At 43.5% G+C, this 15906-nt stretch overlaps 1 long non-coding RNA gene across 1 annotated transcript; it reads left to right on the top strand.

Moving 5' to 3' along the window:
• Nucleotides 1-4282: 4282 nt before the first annotated feature.
• On the top strand, nucleotides 4283-6790 carry LOC115249602 (uncharacterized). Its single transcript, XR_003888273.1, has 3 exons — nucleotides 4283-4389; nucleotides 5721-5852; nucleotides 5919-6790. It is a non-coding gene; the product is annotated as an uncharacterized lncRNA (long non-coding RNA).
• The last annotated feature ends 9116 nt before the right edge of the window (nucleotides 6791-15906 follow it).

Below are 15906 nucleotides of genomic sequence, written 5' to 3'. Positions count from 1 at the left end.
CTACTTCTTTGGATAATCAAAGAACAGATAAACAATACCATGTGTAGCGTCGCCACCCTCTTGACATGATCTATTCCATTAGCAGATTAGCAAGGGGCTCCAATCTGTGCATGTCTGTCCGTGCGTGCCGCTCTATCTTTGCAGATGACGATCTTATCTCCGTCTGATATGGTGGTGAGATGTTTAGCCCCGTTGCCTCACAGTAGGAGGGGGAGACACCCCATGAGTTCCAGGCTGCGCGTTATTTTCTAATGCTCTCTCCAATGTGGGCTCTCCCCAAGCAATCTTAGCAGAGACGTGTGGTACATGTTAGACGAATCGGTGCCTCTAACTTGTGAAGGTCTACATGTTCGACCATGAGCTGTATGTCAGGCCCGTCGTAGCTGAGCCCAGGATGGACCCAGTTTAACTGACACAGCGTTAGCCTCTCACGATAACCCTGAGACGGATAAGCTGCAGTAGATAATGGTGAAGCTAATCTGAGATGCGGCGTTTGCATGTGCAATCATGTTTGAGGAATTCATCCCTCATCTTTCAATCTGTTCACCTCTCAACACTCTTGTAAGTGCAGATGAGAGTTGCATTTCTGTACAGCGCTGGATGTCAGGCTCTATAGAAAAGAGCCTGGGACACTGGTATGTGACACGTCTGCTCACACTCTGCACTTCAGTGCATCAATGAAGTGTTGACAGTAAAACTGGGCCGTCCTGAACCTCCCTCAACCCTCAAATTAACCCTTAAAAACACGGTATATTTTCGACACGTATTCACAATATGTTAATGTTCTTCTTTCTTCCAGCAAACATCGTGCTCAGGTACATTTGGATGAATTCCAGGTTTTAAGGTTTTCAGCCACCACCTCTCAGTACGTCACTCTTCTTGCCTGGACTGGATGAAGCCAGCATATATTTTAAATCCAGCGGGTCACTGCCAAGAGGTCACTGCTGCTTCTGCTGCTGCTGCTTCTGCTCCATCTGCTGCTGCTATGCTGCTGCTATGCTGCTCCTTCTGCTCCATCTGCTGCTGCTGCTCCTTCTGCTGCTGCTGCTTCTGCTGCTGCTGCTGCTTCTTCTTCTGCTGCTCCTTCTGCTGCTGCTTCTTCTTCTGCTGCTCCTTCTGCTGCTCCTTCTGCTGCTGCTGCTTTTGCTGCTGCTTCTGCTCCATCTGCTGCTGCTATGCTGCTCCTTCTGCTCCTTCTGCTGCTGCTGCTCCTTCTGCTGCTGCTGCTTCTGCTGCTGCTGCTGCTTCTTCTTCTGCTGCTCCTTCTGCTGCTGCTTCTTCTTCTGCTGCTCCTTCTGCTGCTCCTTCTGCTGCTGCTGCTGCTGCTTTTGCTGCTGCTGCTGCTTCTGCTGCTGCTCTGCCGCTGCTGCTAGTTCATGATCCACCTCACTACTTCTGAGAATGTCATTTGGTGAGTAAGATGTCAGCGTTAATAGACAGTGAAAACTTGTCAGCAGATAATGGAGGGATTATGTATCTAAGCTCGGTGACTGTTTAGAGTGATGGTGGGACACCATACTATATGTAGCATACATGCAGCTACTATCTATCTATCTATCTATCTATCTATCTATCTATCTATCTATCTATCTATCTATCTATCTATCTATCTATCTATCTATCTATCTATCTATCTATCTATCTATCTATCTATCTATCTATCTATCTATCTATCTATAGATAGATAGATATAGATAGATAGATATAGATATATATCGAGATCTCTGTCCAGAAGAGCGCAGTCCTAGGAACAGCTAAGATCCTGCGCAGAACCCTCAGGCCTCTGGTAGAGGACCCAAGTCTGAAGGAAGGAGGCACCGCCCAGGAGGGCAAGGAAGAGATTTTAGATATATATATATATAAAATCTGGACTGGATGTTCATATATATATATATATATATATATATATATATATATATATATACGCACACACAGTAGCCATTAAAATCTCTTTTAAACAGTAAATATGCATAACAGCAACAGTCACATATGTCAGTGTGTTGCTCTCATATTTACAGGGTTTGTGTTTTGAAAATTTAAAATGCTGCACTTTAGATGTTCAAATAAATGTGCCAAACAGATTTTGTTGGACTCAAACTCTGTTTTTGAGACTCTGCATGAATAATAAGAAGACGAATTCATGGACAAGTAAGAGCAAGCCGAGCATCAAATGGAACTTGACATGTACACAGTCAAAGATTTATAACTCTGGTCCGGGAGGCGTGAATTATATTCACCGTCTCTCCTCTGACGTAGTCGCTAACTTTGAAAATAATGACCTTTTGAGGGGCAATTAATCACTTCATACACCAAAAAGCCTATTATTTATGAGAGGACTTATCCAGGTCTTCTGGTCTCTCTTAAACCAGTCAAATCAGGACGAACACTGACCAGACAGTCATAATAGACCACACTCTGTACCACACCAAACAGAGGACAATAGTGTTACATATATTAAACGACATCAAGCTAAACAATGCATGCATTAATATGTGGTGAAAACCATTTTTGTTAAGAGAAGCAGTCGCGAAAATGTCTTTTATTAAAGCCCCCAAATTCGATCTTAGCTGGTCCATCTGATTAAACCAGTTTGATTACACAAAAACATATTAAGAATATAAATTAAAAAATAAGTGGGCTCACACAAATAAGTGCTAGAACAAGAAAATCGTACAATTAGTGCTGTATAGTAATAATTAGCCAAGTCGATCAGCCTAAATCCTGTAGATGGCGCTATGATGCTATTCTAACCCTAACCCTGAGCAGAATCTCTGGGACCCAGAGAGCCTGGACCAGGAGCTGGTGGAAGGTGGTGAGTCTAACCAATGTTTCCATTTGAGTCCACTTGATGTGTCCAGGAGTTGTGACATCCTGCTGTGTGTCAGTCACCTGTACGAGTCCTGCAGAACATTCAGCATGTTTGGGGTTGACAGAAGGAGAACGTCCTGACAGACACAGCGCACGGGCCGACTGGAAAGCAGACATGGAAAATGTGGCTGATCCTTCTTCTTGTCTAATCTGGTATCAGGACCCGCTCCAGGTCACTCCAAATTTCTCCCACAGTCCAAAAAAACAGGCTCATTAGGTTGAGCAGAGAGCCTAAATGGTTCTGGATTCAGTATGTGTTTAGATTGGGGGGGGGGCATCCTGTGATGGCCTGGCACCTTCTCATCATTGTATTCCAGCTTCTTACCTGGTGAATGCTGGGATGGGCGCCAATGCACTCTGTGACCCTGGTTACAAGTGCTGGATGGATCTGTTGAAACTCATCATGGCTCCATTCAAAGGACTTCATGCAACAATCAGTTGTGGGTGTTTTCCTGATTAAAGTTGTCCCTCAGGCTACTGGAATCAGCCTACACGAATTCTTAGATTGTTCCATTGCACAACTTTGCTTGTCATCACTCCACATGGACTTTAATTCTCTTGAATTCCCTTTAGTAGTTTGTGACAAACACTTACAGGAAGCAGAAATGCCGCAACTCCAAGACACATGGTAAAGCATTGATCACTAACAGGTGCCACACTAGCCAAAATAATTCAGCTCTGGTTGTTTGCAGATAAACCAGCCTAATAGAGCAGCAACACATCCAGTCTTGTGAAGAAGAAGCAGGTCTAGACGTGTTCAGGCTCACCTGCAGCAGACCCGTGGAGCTTTTGTCTGTTGCTGTTGAGCAACTCATTTTCAGCTACAATCACAGAGGTTTTAAATTTCTGGATTATATTAAAATTGACATTCACTTCACCCCTAATGGTCCTGTTGTCTTTGAGAATAAGTCATTATTATGAGGTTTAATGGCCCCCAACCACATTACCGACCAATATAATCAAATTCCAGATGGTAAGGGATGGCATAAAACAGTTCTTTTGGTCCTTTGAATGCATTTATATGACTCCTTTCACATCATCTTTGACCACTCAAACCACTTAACAATACAAGTCTGGATTCACCCATTAGCGCATGTTGATCCACTGGTGGCTGGACTGATGGCCAGGGTGCCCCGATGCTCAGGGGAAATAACAATCACACACCAGAGAGCCATTTGGGGTCCAGCGTTTGGCTCCAAGTCTGTTGAACTTGCAACCACTCCCCAATGTGGGCTGCACACTGGGTTCATGCACTGATCACTGATGCTGGCTCCTCTCAGCTAAAGCCCAACTGCAGCAGCGGGTCTATAGGTCTCCACGGAGAAGAGGAATACACACTACTAACACGGCAAGAACAGGCTAAATTTATCATGTGACGAGCAGAATCATGGTCGGGGTGCTTGGGGGGCGGGGTGCTGCTGCGAGGCATGAAGTTTGTTGTTGGATTATGGATCAAAGCAAATCACAACCAAAGCTCTATATTGAAGTTTCCACATAAAAAGTCCTCGCGTCCTCTTGAATGTAAGTGCTTTATGCTCTGTGTGGGTGTGGGAACCTGAGGCTGGAGGCCCAGAGAGCCGGTGGAACGACTTCAGAGAGCACGCTGCTGTCGTAATACCTTTGAAATGATGTGTTTGGTGTGAATGGATGACCTCTGTCTGCTTTCAGATCATCCTTTGGTGATGCCAGCCCTCCAGTCTCCACACTGTACATCCATCTCTACTCTTTGTACCGTTTTTTGTGATCTCCAGCTTCCGCTTCTCTTCATCAGCCCCTCCTCTCTTTCCATCGCTCCCCGTCTGTTTCTTTCTCTTCCTCTTTTTCTCCGGCTGTGTATTTGGCTGTTTTTCTTGGCAGGTGAACAGGTGGTTTTGATCCCAGTGACGCTGCACATTTTCCCCTCTGTCTCCCTCTGAGAGTCTATTCTTGGCTCAGCAGTTTATAGGCGTTGCTCTCTTGAGGCGTTGTGTTAAGTGTTATTCCATTTCCCCATCACTGCATCACACCATCTGAATGTGGGACTAATAAACTTTCGTGTTTCTACTTTCTTCCTTGCAGCCAGATGAAGAGTAGTGTTCCTTACACATTGCATGCAGGCCCAAGTTCACCATTTGGTGTATTTATGTGTGGGTGTCATTTATCACTGGGAAGCATCCTTTCCATTGGAAACCCTGGCAAAATTACCAGTGTTCCAGTGTGATTATGTAATTACACCTATTGCTCTAGAGGCCACAGCGGTCTGTGTCTTTGCAGCGCGTACGTGTGTGGAGATGCATCAGCGGGTCATCTGCTTTCCATTATGTTTTAATAGATAACAGATAAGAACCTGCCAAACAAGTGGGGGAGCCAGAGACTCCTGCAGGAGGGGAGGGGGGGAATCATTTCACTGTCCAAATCTCTTCCTCCTTCCTTTTTCCCAACAGAGGCCTGAAAACACAAGCCAAATCATTTTTATGATAATTTTTAGGATTTGTGTCAACCCTGCCAGATGGGTGGGATTTGCCACATAGAAAAACACAACACGTGCCAGAACTATTAGACAATGATCCGACAACCGGCCCGCTGAACTTTTCTGATGCAGGAATTCTCACATTATGATTTCAACAGTTAAATGGAGTCAGACTTGCCCTGGCCTCGACCGCTTAATCAGGTTGAAAAACGCGGTTTGCAAAATGGAGATAGATGGTAAGACGATGCTAAAGGGTCAAACTTAGTCTAAGCATTTATTTAAAACCCCCAAATTCAATTATGTGTACAAAATCCTCCTCATTTATTAGGTTGGGGTCAAGTCCCACATTTTTTGTGAACATCGCTGTCTCGTCTCGTCTCCTTAACCGCTTCATCTCTTTCAGGGTCAGAGGGAGGGAACACAAAGGGCGAAGGCAGATCCAGCCCTGGATGAGTGGCCTGTTCATCGCAGGGCCCTATATGAGCATTTGTGGGTTCGGTACCTTGCTCAAGAGTATCCCGGCAGCGCTCTGAAGGTGATTTGGCACCTTCCCCTGCTACCAGAACACCTTCCTTATATTGTCTGCACCTCTGCTTCTCAGCCCAGGTCCCAACAGACTGAGCAACCACCGCCCCACCACCATCACTGTGTTTTTGCTGAACTTCTGTCGTTGGACAAAAACGGCCCTCTGCTAAAATAGTTATGTGAATACTCTACTGATATGTTAGCCAGAAAGCTTTTTACTTAAAGTATTTGGTGATGATGTTGCAGGATCCCAGAGACCGTTTGTGGAAAGAGGATATTTGTTTCAGACAAAAGTACACTATAATATCCAAAACTGATGTGCATCTGTCCTTTCGATTTTACCCTCGGAATGCTTCTCTTTTTCCAGAGGTTTATTTCTATCCACTTGGATAGCACGAAATCAAAACTGTATGGGACACTGGGGACAACAAAGTCCCCCCCTTGCATTCACGTCCACCCACTGAAAATGAATGGGAACTGGAGGCTCTCAGACGTCTTCTTAACACACAGGTGACTAACTGGCCCAACTGGCACCGAATTTTTGCTTGTGTCTCCTTTTTTCTTGCCTTGGTGGAACTTCATTTCGACATGAAGCAGTCGCTTTTTGGAATTATCTTTGCTGGTTTTGGGTAATCGTGTCATTTCAATGTGATGCTGTAATGCGACAACGATAAAGACCATTGTCACAATTTTTTTCCTTATATAGTGTATTAGTATGTAAAGATAGAGATGATGGTGACTTAAAGCTAGGTAGTGCTTAAATCAGGCGTGGTAGTACGGAGTCTGTCTGATGTTAGGACCCCTTTTATGTCCTGAAAATAAACCCCCCCTACAAAGGTTTGGAACTCTGATTAGAAGAACCCAAGCAGCAGATTTCAAAGGTTAGGAGAACCTTGAGAAGAGAATGACTCCTGTCAACAGATAAGTCACCTCAGCCTGCCCCGTCTTTGTTTCTTTGGTTTCTGGCTGTTTTTGCAGGCTGTTACAGACATTTAAAAAAACAACTCTTGTTGCACAATCAGGTTGCATGAAGTTCAGCATTGTGACTCCTAGGACAAGACAGCATTTGAGGCAATCGCTGTCCAGTTATGAAATAAAACTAAGCTTACCAATGGCAATGTTTTGGTTGGAACGTCATAGAAGAGGAAGTTTAGTGAAAACCAGAACTGAAGGTCATTGTTGCATATTCAGGTTGCATGAACCTCAGCACAGTTCAAAGTTCATGCAACTTTGTTAGTGGGAGTTTGAGGAAGGAGCAGACTGTGACACACATATTGTGACTTATTGTGACAATCTCCTGGCTGTCTTCCTCCAAGGGTGGGGGTGAGGACATGTTGACTTCACTCAACCCCAGGATAGCAAGTCAACCTTGATAATTGGGCCCATTTTAGTACTTCCAGCCTCAATACTGAAGGACACCAGTCCAGGCAGGTCCCTGTACCTGACCCTCCGTAGCTACCTTCACCCTGTCTGCAAGCCCAGGCCAAAGTCGCAATGACAATAAGGAAGGAAGCATGGGAGCTACATCCTTGACAGTCATTTCTGGAATTGTGGAGAGAGAGCATCCGTCTTGATGTAACGGGATCCTGGGTGAAAAGAGAGGGTGACAGTGAATTTAATGAAGACAAGGACCACCACCACCAGTGGCCCCCCAGGTCTGTGGTCTCTCTCTGCGTGGTTACAATGTTTGGGAAGTGCGCAATGCATTACGCAATGTTTCAAACCCACCGTCAGCTACGCAGACATAACGAAGAATAACGAGGCCTTAAGAACTGCCGTGATCTTCTCAAAGGGGCTTACATAATTACTGTTATTTCGCTAACAGCAAACAAACATATGCCGGCTGACACATAACCTCCTTGGCGGAGGTAATGAAGCTACAACACATTGTTTTATTCTGTAATTATGTTATGAAAACTGCCAAGATTTAAGCGTAACACACTAGTTTTGAACATATGGGGTTAGAGGAAACCCGGTTTAGCTCCATAATGCTCTCCTTAACATTTGAATATCACTGTTCTCACTTGGTTGCTCGTCTTTCCCACCATTCTTTACCACTTGCAAAGAATAGCTTCCATTGATGCAGTGGCTATTTCTATTGAATAACAATTGTGGTTCCTCTTTTCAATGAGTCTTCATGAGTCCTGCAAAAATATAATAGGTGAACTAAGGGTGGAAAAAGGTGCTTTACAAATATTATTGCAGCAGAGTTACTACCAGCTGTTGCCACGGTACTGTTGTATCATAATTTGGGAAGCCAGATGTTTCAGAACATTCTCACGACACCATTCATCCATCTAAGAAGGTTGGTCCGACTTTTAAATGACATGACTAGATTAATGTCTGTCTGAAGTCTGAACGAGCTCAGACTATAACATAACAACAAGGCTTACAAGTCAACATGATGAGTCCAAGGAAAACAGGCAGGACTGCTGAAAGGAGAAACACAAAGTGGCAACTGACAAACGAACATTGTTAAAATTCAAGAGTTGGAAGAGTTTCTGTCCACACTCTTCCATAAACTCAGTTATTTCTATGTTTGTTTTATGTTTATTGGAGTACATTTAGGATTGACAATATAGGCTTCAAAAACCGCCTGTGTCTCCATTACAACACAGAATAAATGCAAATTAAGCACAAAACGATTCACTTCCGACATGCCGGAGTGAGGTGGCATAGTTCCACTTCCTAGATGACCTGGGCGGATACATCAATGGCGAAACATCAGTTTATCTGGATAAGAAACATCACAGAACAATGTGAGAGGACTGAATCTGGAGTTACCGTGTGCAAATGATGATCGGCTACACCACAGACTTGGTTCGGACTTGGTTTAAATCAGTATTTTATGCTACTATTCCACTGCAGCGATACCTCTCCTGTCACCTCCCTGTAGTTTTTGGGCCTCCAAAGTGTCTATTAACAACGGTAGTTGTTACATGAAAGTAAGAATCTTAGCAGAAAATCATGGAAAATCACTTGGTAAATTAAGACAAAAATAGCATGAAAGACCCCTGGCGAAGTATGTGTGCACGTATGTCCGACTGTGGCGCTGCGTTGTAATGATTGCATAACACCAGCGAAATGTTATGATACAGTAGGAGGCCTCTCTGTAGGAAAAGGACTACAACAACTATCAGTACATCAACAGCAACATTAAAACACCCACTGTCATCTCTGTTAATATCATTTTAAGATGATGTCAATATTACTCCAGATGTTGATAAGTATGGTTTTTTAATGGAACCATTAAAAGAACCTTATTAATGCAGCAGTTTGGGTGTCATGATGTCCGTCTTTTGACTGGTGGACAGCTGCTTTGCTTTTGTTGGGACAGACAGCTAAAAGATGATTTTCCCCAATAAGTGAAATAAGATACTTTAGAGCTACTTTTTTCTTGTTTTTATATTTTGTTTGAGAGGGGGAAAAAGACCAAAGCTGTCTGGTTGTCATGGTGTTGTCTTTTGTGAGTATTTACTTTTCTATGACAACTTTTTATATATACAGTATATTAAAAAATGTTCCAGAAAAAGAGAACATTCCACACAGAAAATGTGCCTGCATGACAACGGCATCTATCTTCTTTAAAAACACAGACTGGAAGGACCAAAGTTGGCTGCCCACCATTCAGCCAGACTGTCTCTCATTATGGAGCGTTAGAAAAGTGGAAAGTTAGAAACAAAACTGCATGATAAGGAAAAAGCACAGGGAGGATTTTTCAGTGTTTACAAAGAGGATTGAGCAGGATTTCTGAGATTGTTTGGCTAATTGATGTCAGTTTGTTGGGTGTTTCCCCTGAGTGGCGTGTAAAGATCGTTTGCTCGGGCGAAGGACGTATTAATGGCGTGTGCACGTACAAATGCACGTGCATGCATCACGTGCATATGTCACCAGATGTGCATTAAGGAAACAGCTTTAGGTGTGATTGTGACCTGAAGTAGCAGCTGCTAAATGCTCAGAAATAGGTAGAAATACAGCAAAGTACAGATACTTAGTTACAGTAACTGTAGTCTAGCTACATCAGTACTCTGGCCTGAAACAGCTTCCTCGTGGATGTACGTCTGGCTCCAACTTTCTGCACATATAAATGGTGTCAAAGAATAAAATGCACATTATAAATATATGAATAAATAACAAACAGGCCCGCTTGGAAAGAAAAAGTGGTTCCCAACAATTTTGCCTTGAGTGTGCGGTTACATGCTCGCATGCGGTTCAATTTTGTGGTCCGTTGAGTGTATAGAACTCAAAAACAACACTGTCACTTGGCACAGGAGACTTCAGGACGGCTGTGATTGGCTGCAGCAGCGAACGCTGATCCACATTAAATCCCTGCAGAGGGAGAAACCGAAGAGGGAGATTTAGCCAGAATGAGAGCATTCCTACTTTTATTGTACAGAATATGGTTCAAGCTGCTTCACACTAAGCTGCTGACACACACATCATCATTATCTGCTGCACATTATCTTTTACACATGTGGATACACACCTTTCCTGTGGATAAATCATTTTGTAAGTCTGTCTGAGCGTGTGAGAGATTTATAAGGTCTTGGATTTTGCTGTGACATTTTCCTCCCCAAAGTAAATGTAATATATTAACACAGCGCTGATAATGAAGAACACTCCTCTTTAAGAGAACTCTTTAAAAGCAATGTTCCCATTTAAAGGGACAGTTTATTATTCTCCCTGTATTCATCCACATTTTCATTTTTAAACATCCTATTTGTTACCCATATAACTGCAGTAAAAGCAAGAAGATGACAACAGGTTATTTAGGTGGATTCTTGAGCTCTTTTTAAAGCCAGACTGAAAATAGGCTGTGATACTCAGAACATGTGCTTTGTTGTGTGTCAGTTTTAATCCAAAGAGCCCATTTCAGCTCAGTAATGAGGAGGTGTTTTCTACATTTGCTGTGTTTAGTTTTATTAATTATATTGCAGTGGAGCTACTGTACACGATCTTTAACTGCTCACCTGAACTTAAATTCTACTTATCAAATCAAGGTTTTGGTGGTATGAAGCACATATTTAATACATCAACACGAGGTTTTTACATTTAGGAACGTTTAACTAACTATGAGTCTGTCTCACCAGCATAATTAGAGTCAGACCTTATTAAAATTGCTTCTTATATCTTCTGCTCTTCACTTATCCCCCCCACCAGAAGAAGGTCAGTGGATCTCTGCCCGAGCAAAGATGCTTTTTCGGCCACATGCTGGAGTACGACAACGTGAATGAAAAAACCAGGGTATGAAAGCCAAACATGTTTAGAGGTTATGAAACCTCCACAAAGTCACACATGGCCACTAAACCCACCCAATAAATGACCCCCCCCCCCCCCCCCATTGTTGAGTCTACTAGTTAACACTAGAAAATAACGTGACCTTTAATGTAAAAAAGAAAAGAGCTGAAAAACCAGCTTGATCATGCTGCCTCTGTGTTTTGTGACCCACCCTGATTATTTGGGTTGTCATGGACGCCTCCTCAGGGAGACGTCCTCTCTGTCCCACCTCAACTGGCTCCTCTTGACATGGAGGACAAGCAGCTTCCCTCAAGGCCTCTCTGATCTCTTAGCTCCTGACTTTCTCTAATCATGAACCTAATCGCCCTCCAGGCACTTTCATTCCAGACCCTCTTCTCTGTTTAGGCCATTTCTTTGCATATTTTTTTCTTATATTTCCCATCTCTGGTAAAAAAAAAGACCTTGACACAGTCCTTTCCTCCGTGAAGCTGCTGATCTTCATCCCTCCATCGCCTGCTGTGTTCATTTTGAGCACTTCCTGTTCCAGCAACAGAAGGACCGGTTTTGGATGAGCTGTTGTAACTTTCGTCGTGCGGGGGAAGGTTGTTCCTTCTCAGATGATTAAACGCCCACATTGCTGGACCTCTGAATGAGGCCCTCTGCTGAGATGTGGGGTCAGTCGCAGGTCTGCTGGAACTAAGCTGAGACCTTGCGCTGCCAGTTGGAGCACAAGCATCAGCAGAACAATCCGACTGGACCTTTATCTCAATAATTTAACAATTAATTGACTCCACCGATAAATCTGTCACGGTTGATGACGAAGACGTAAAGATGTAAACATTCCCGTGACTGGATTAAATATGAAGTTAAAATAACTGGCTGTTTTGGAAAGTTCTTCAAATTCAGAGCGCAGACAGAAAACGGGGACTGGCCGCTTACAAAAAGAGTGTGATTCTGGTTCATTTGTGGTCAGTTCAAGAAAACTGTACACCTAAAACGCTCCCCTGGCTCCCACCATTTTGTTTTACAGGAGACCCACAATATACCCTCGTCAATCTGCCCCACAATCAACCCTATAATTTGAGTAAAAGACTCTGGGCTGTTATTTTTATTGAATTCCTAATAATGTTGCTGAGATTACAGTTTACAGATTACAGGCGACATGAGCTTGTGGCTCAGTTGAGGGAGCTGCTGTGGGGCCCAGTAGGGAGGCTGGAGTTCATGTGTGGGTGGGAGGTTCAGACAGGTCTACCAACAGAAAAGCCTGAGAAACGATCCAGAGATAATCACAAATATGCTTTTGTTCGCTTTATCAGTAAATTTACCATCAAGGCAATAAATGTCTTTCCCGTGTTGCATCTTTTAGCAGCAGCACAGAATTTTCTCAGTTGCTGTCAGATCTCAAACCGCCCTAAAATGACCCAAACGGTGAGGAAAACACAAGCGATGACCTCTCTCAATCAGTAAATAAGTAAATAAATGTAGTTTTTACTGTGCTGTGTGTTTGAGGAATGGAGAGAGAGAGGGAGAGAGGGGGGTGGAGAAGTATTGCAGCAGTTTAAGTGTACAGATCATTGTTCCTTGGATTCTAATGAGGCTCCAATGAGAGTCCATTCACCATACTGAAACTCATGGCTGCAGCATGACTCAAACATTTGTTATCCAGGGCTTCATGTCCTCTTTTATGAAATTTCAGTGAATCATGTCGCCTAATTAGTTCCACAAGAGACGTGTTTTGTTGCCATCGCTAAGCAACAAGTCTATCATTGCTGACGATGAATGGGAGAATTTCTGGCCCCTTTCAAGGCCAAGGCAGTGACGTCAAACACCAGCCTGATCTTCATCCCTCGTCTCCATCCGCAGGGTATCACATTTGCAGCAGAGCGTGTGTGTTCTTGCATGTGTGCGAGAAAGAAAAACGATGGGATTTAAGATTCAACCCCGACAAATGCAGGGATGGAATTACTCCAGTATTCCTCAAAGTGAGGGACTGTGAGCTACATCACAGCAGAAGTCCGACCTTCACAATAAAGGAAAGAAGCAGTAACTGAGTGTGCTTAGTTTTAAAGGACTCAAAATTCAATCTGAACTGACATAAGTCAGTTTGTTTTTTAATGTAACGCGTGTAAAACCTTTGGATGGAAGAATATTAGTTTGAGATGTGACAACAGAGCAGCCGTAGATCATCTTAGATCATCTCCTCAGCCATCAGACACTGTTGTTGAACTGGATCTTTGCCTTTCCCATGACGGGGAGACCACCCTACACCTCCCAGATGTAGTCTGTCTTCTTGGATCTTCACCTCCGAATGATGCTGTAATCACTGGTGAGAGATTAACAAGGTTTTAAATTAAAACTGGAGAAGATGGTCTGAAGTCATTCCCACGTCTTCACGTTGCAGGTTGCAGGAAAAAAAAAACCCAGTCATGTTTTACTGCATGCTCTCGAATGGAAATGAGATGGTTGGTTAGTTTGGATGCAGTGGCTAACCAACTGGAAGAAGATCTTCTGAGAAGGAACATTTCTATTGTCTTTTGACCCCATAATGTGCTTGCAAATTATTTTTATTTAGATATGATGGAGACTGTTGTCAAGTCATTTCTGGCTCTTGGTCTGATGAAATGAACATCTTTTTCCCTGAGCATTTTACCATAGATGGACCTCGTGTCACAGTGGTGGCCTTGACCACCATCACCACCACCACCACTAGAAGGTTCCAGGCTGCATTCCTCTGGGGTCCAGGGCCCTTTCTTTGTGGAGATCTGCCGGGGTTCTGTGAGCACCTGAACGTATTTGCATTGTTGTTTCTTTATCAGCACTAATTCCATGGTGACCACTCTTCCCATGACAGTCTGACGTCGTTGTTCATCTCCTAAACAGAAGAAATGAAAGTTTCTAAGGGTGTTCTGTAGCTTTGTGAACTTCTCGCTGCACTGTTTCTTTTTTTGCCTTCTTTTCAGACGTTTGAAGTCTTGGTTTCTGCTGGGTTCCTGTTGGTGTCTGCTTTCTCAGCCCCTCCGCTGGAGTTGTAGATCAATATGCCCCTTGACCCCGCGGCGGTGGGGAGTCGTGTTATCGTAGTGAGAGGAGCTCGGCTGTGGTCCATGGCAGCTTCTCAGCAACTGCCAGTCAAGCAGCGCTGCGATTTACTCTGGCTCTGAAGCCAAAAATAAGCAGAATAGAGTTAAACGTGTCCTTGGCTTAGAAAGAAGTCTGATTTTTGCCTCAGCCAAGAACATTCTCTGTGTGTGTGTGTGTGATTGTTTGCTCAGAACCAACATGTGTTGTGGCTCAATCAGACCAGAACATGGAAACTGTGAGTGGCTGCAGATGTTAAAGGGGCAAAGATGATTTTTTTTTCTTCACACTTCCCTCAGAACTCTCAGCAGGCCGTTCTTATCTCACACTCACTGGGATGACTGGGATGTCGGATCGCACATAGTTTGCTTTTTCCATCCTCCAAATTTACGATCTTTCTGAACAAATGATCAGTCACGATATTTACTTCACTTGACTGGAGCACCGCGTTTATTTTGGATGCGTTGGAGGAGCAGATTTTCCGGCCATGGATCTGGAGAAAGACTCCATGTGTGATAAATCCATTATGGGGAGGTCTTCCTAAATCTCCAGTTTTTTGTCATTTCCTGTCAGGAGACATGTTCAATATATTGCAGGAGCAGAATACGTTATCTTCTTCCTCTAAATAAATGTAGATGCAAGCAGGACAGATGTGGAAGAGCACAGCTGAATTAATGCATTCAGATAGTTTAGTTTGAAAGGTTCAAGTGCTGGTAAGAATTACTCGGACGACAGGTTGAGACCTGTTAATGCCTTGTTGAGCCTACAGCAATGACATTTACCAGTGAAGATCAACTTGAAATGTTTGAGAATTGCACAAGGAGAGTATAGATCACCCGGTATTAGCCTGAAAAGCTGCGTGTGCGAACAGGCCCGACGACCTGCCGTCACTATGAGTGACGAAGGTCAGCTCCCAGAGTTGCAGGCGCTTGTTTACAGGAGCACATCTACGAGGTCACAGGACTTTTCTGTACTTCACCTTCCTTTGTCCTCCATGTGTTTAGAATTGTCTGGATCTGAGTGCGGATCCATCTGTCCCTGATCCTCGCTACTTCTGTGTTTGTTCATGGAAGAATTCACTGGTTCGGTCCCAGCGACCACAGGATGCACGACGAGTCACAGCGGGTCCGATGCCAAGAGACGGACCGATATATTAGGCAGGAAGTTTGAAAGTTTAGGCTGGTCCCCAGCACTGGAACGGTCTTTGTTTATTTCCTGTGTAAAGGAAGCAAAGTTCATATTCGATTCTGATCTTATGTTGCAGCTCATGAAACTGACGTTATTAATGTTTAGATCTTTTTTTTTTTAACCCCAGCTCTGTACGTCGATGACCTGCACATGTTTGTGTGAAACGGATAGTTAACTTTTTGTCCCTGGCAAACAAAGTGGAAAGTTGAACATAGAACACACCCTTCATTCGCCCCTCTGTCTTCATAATCACTCTTTCTCTCTTCTACTCATCCCATAACATCCTGCCCTCTTTCCACTGAGCCCTTATGCAACCCAATCAGAGCCCTATTTAGGGAAATCAAGTTAAATAAACTGTGATGTGAACCAAATCCAAATAAGGCCTCTTATATAAGAATGAGGTTGCTTCATAGATGAATGGCTCTTGGAATGGACATAGATTCCCAAGGCCGGTATTTATTTTCATTACCATTAGAACTGAGTATAAATTCATTTGAACTCTTTTAACATCTCTTTGAAATCCCACAGCTGGACCATAGATTTAAGTCATTTGTCTTTCT

This window comes from Takifugu rubripes, chromosome 4 (assembly GCF_901000725.2).
Source record: "Takifugu rubripes chromosome 4, fTakRub1.2, whole genome shotgun sequence".
Taxonomy (NCBI): domain Eukaryota; kingdom Metazoa; phylum Chordata; class Actinopteri; order Tetraodontiformes; family Tetraodontidae; genus Takifugu; species Takifugu rubripes.
Note: the sequence above shows the minus strand (reverse complement) of the source record. Positions and strands in the feature narration are given on the sequence as shown.